Source organism: Lygodium microphyllum, chromosome 3 (genome assembly GCF_053477565.2).
Source record: "Lygodium microphyllum isolate KBCC chromosome 3, Lygodium_microphyllum_v1.1.10, whole genome shotgun sequence".
Taxonomy (NCBI): Eukaryota; Viridiplantae; Streptophyta; class Polypodiopsida; order Schizaeales; family Lygodiaceae; genus Lygodium; species Lygodium microphyllum.
Genome location: NC_141137.1, coordinates 154,528,425 through 154,532,036, shown reverse-complemented (window position 1 = coordinate 154,532,036; position 3,612 = coordinate 154,528,425). Strand labels below are relative to the sequence as shown.

The following is a 3,612-nucleotide window of genomic DNA, read 5'->3' as shown; positions in this document are numbered from 1 at the left end:
TAGAGCCGAACTCAAAGAGATAGGTACGAAAATTTTAAAAAAAGGACCTGAAATATATATACTGGAGTGGTCCCAATATACAATATAGAATTGTTATTAAATTATCATTCCATTACATCGCAGTCAAGATGTCTAGCACTCACGACTAGCATGGTGGGGATCGTGAGGCTTGGCTCAATCAACGTGTCCCCTGTCCATGCACGCAATGCAAATTGGCCATTCGTCGGAAACGTCATTTGTCCATAGAGCATGTGCAATGGTATGGAGAGTTTCAAGTTGAGATAATCGACCAAGCAGTCTTGAATTACGAGATTGCAATAAGTTCTCTCTCATTACTATATGACATGTAATTGATTTAAGTATAACAGTTTGGGGTTATCTTAGAAGTTAGCTCCTTACCGTCCTTTACAGGGTCAGGGCCATGTCGATACATTGCAGTCCGCAGATCTCTTGCGTCCAGTAAGATGGGTTCGTCCACACTCTATACAAATGCTATCCAAGATAACTAACTGTCTCATAGAAGGTGATAACTCTCAACCCCCTTCTATGGGTGAGAATGCTGGAGATATGGATGATCCTCCTACTTTTTTGGAGCCCGAGTTAGAAGACATGATCAAATCATTGCTTGCGACGGACTCAGAATCCCAAGATCCTTTAATTGCGGAGGCTACCATTCCATTGTATGATGGGAGTCGGGTATCCCATTTGAAGACACTTCTTGCATTGTTGAGCATACAAACAAAGTATGGATGGAGCGATGCGAGTGTGACAGAGCTATTCAGGTATATTATGATGTGTATGATTCTTTATTGAAAGCCATTAAAATGTGCTATGTAGTACTCTAATAACGTGTTTCATTGCAATTTGTAGAACATTGAAATCTTACATTTTGCCTACCCAAAACACGATGCCTGAGTCTCCTGATGATGCAAGACAAGTGCTGTGAAAGCTAGGCATGGATTATAATTGCATTCATGCTTGCCCCAATGATTGTATTCTCTTTCGGGGAGAGTTTGAATTGTTGGCCACATGTCCCAAGTGTGGTGTGGACAGGTATCGAAATGACTTGCAAGGACAGACTGTTCCACAGAAGGTTTTGAGGCACTTTCCGCTGATACCACGTGTTTGTCACATTTTTCGAACCAAGAGTTTTGCAAAGTTGGCTACATGGCATGCGGAAAATCGATCCACTGATGGTGTACAGTGTACACCAGCTGACTCAGAAGCATGGCATCACATTGACGAGACTTTCCCTAACTTTGCAAAGGAGGCAAGGAATCTACGATTCGGTCTTGCCATGGATGGGGTAAATCCTTTTGGTTTACGTTCCACCTCCTATAGTGTATGGCCTGTGGTCCTTGTTAACTACAATATATCGCCATGTCTTTCCACCAAGAAAGGACACCTTTTGCTCAGCTTGCTTGTGCCTGGACGATACAAAGTCAAGAATATGGATGTCTACCTCTCTCCACTGATTGATGAGCTAAAGGAGTTGTGGGAGGGAATTGTAGTGGAGGACATGAGCAAACATATTGGTAGGCGATCCGCAACTATAAGGGCAATTCTTATGTCGACCATGCATGACTTTCCAGGTTATGGAGAATGCTATGGTAAAGCGTGTTTTCTTATTTTGCTAGTTTTCTTTGAGCGATGTTGGTGTTATGACATGCCTCATTGTACATGTGTGTTCTGCAGGGCTAGTCACGTCAGGTTACCATGCATGTCCTTTGTGTGGACCAAGGTTGGATTCTCATATGTCAAAATCTATGAAGAAGATGGTATTTGAGGGACATCGGGCTTTTTTGCCAGAGGGTCATGTCATGAGAGAATGATTTCTTGGTCGCCCTCCTGCGAGAATGAACGCACTGAGCTGGTTTGATCGCAGGATGGTGGACCAAGACTCATTTCCCAGTGGAATGCGACGCTTCTCAATTTTCTATGAGCTGACTTATTGGAAAAAACTAAAAATTAACCACCTTTTAGATCCCATGCACATTTTTAAGAATGTGGGTAGCTTGCTATGGGACCACCTCACTGGGCAGCGAGACACACTAGGAGCGAGGATGGATTTGAAAGCAGTGGGGAAGATGGAACCATATTGGCCTGTAAGTGGCGTCGACGGTCGAGTGCAATTGCCGTGCTCTCCTTGGGTTTTGTCTGGCAATGAAGTGCGATGAGTAAAGGAAAATATCAAGTCCTTTCACACGCCGACTGGCCTAATGCGTTCTCTCAAGACAGCATTCACAAAGGATGACCAATTGACGGGACTCAAATCCCATGATTGGCATAAGATGTGTCAAGTATGTACGGTATGAGACTGCGTATGGCATGATTCTGCATATTAGATTTTAGAATCTCCATTTGTTTATACACAATATTAATTACATGGTTTTCACAATTCGTATTGATGATCGCAATCGTGGGGTCTCTGAAATCGGAGGTATAGACAGTCATTTACAAATTGTTTGAGTTGGTTCAGTTTGTCTCCCAAAAAGAGATTCACACATCATCGATTGAATCCGTGAAATGCATGGCAGTAGAGACTGCTTGTCTTTTGGAGAAGTATCTTCCCACTAGCATGCTCACGATACAAACCCATCTTCTAGTGCATATTGTAGATGAATTGCAGGTTGCAGGTCCAGTCCATAGTCGATGGATGTTTTTCCTTGAACGGTTCATGAAGGCCTTAAAGGGATTTGTGCGACAACGGGCTCATCCTGAGGGTAGCATGGCTGAATGTTGGTTAGTGTCGGAGGCCTTGGTGTACATTTTTGAGTGGTTGTCCATTGTGGACCGGGACAAAGGCTTGATATGGTCACTTAAGGAGGATGATCGTTCGAATGGAGATGTCCTAGTGGGAAACGGAATAGAGAAGAAGATGGATGCATCCATGGAGTCCAAGGTGAACCGATTTTGTATGCTACATAGCGCTACAATGGAGAAGTGGCTCCAATGGTATGAGGATGCTTGAGCTGAGCAAGAGTCTGCAAGATCTGACTTTCAACGGAGTACGCAGCAACTGCCCATTCGATATCCAAAGGGCTTAGAGGAGATGCCTCTACTCATGTCCACTAGATGGCTACATGAGGCCCTAACCAAAGCATCTCAAGATGGAGAAACAGTTACTGAAGAAGAGTGGGACTTCTCACGTGGATGCAATCCCAAGGTATGCAATCCCAAGAAATTACAATCTATACTGCAAATCGCAACTAATATACTTGTTCTTCTCCCAGTATAAGGTCCATAGTGCAGCATGGTCACGTGGATGACATTTCAGAGTAGAGCACATCGATAAGTTACGCTCGACAATGGACTATGGAGTGATGGCAATGTTTGAGCAGGAAAGCCGACGACGTGCCACAGATCCAAACCGTGTAGTTGCAGAGATGGAGTATTTCGGATGTTTACAGAGTATCCTTGCAGTGGACTATCGAAGTTTCTCCGTGACCATATTTGATGTGCAATGGTTCAAGGTTACTCTCGAAGGAGCAGGTGCAACTGTTCACGGCGAGGGCCAAGTGACTTTGTTGAGATTGACTCAACGAAGAAGTGGACCGATTTGAGTGATACATTTGTTTTGCCAAATCACTGTGAGCAGGTAAGAGTCCCTAA

The 3,612-nt window shown here is 43.9% G+C and overlaps 1 pseudogene; it reads left to right on the top strand.

The window, feature by feature from the left end:
- The first annotated feature begins 1,450 nt into the window (after nucleotides 1-1,450).
- LOC148039062 (uncharacterized) lies at nucleotides 1,451-2,971 on the top strand (annotated as a pseudogene).
- Nucleotides 2,972-3,612: the final 641 nt, after the last annotated feature.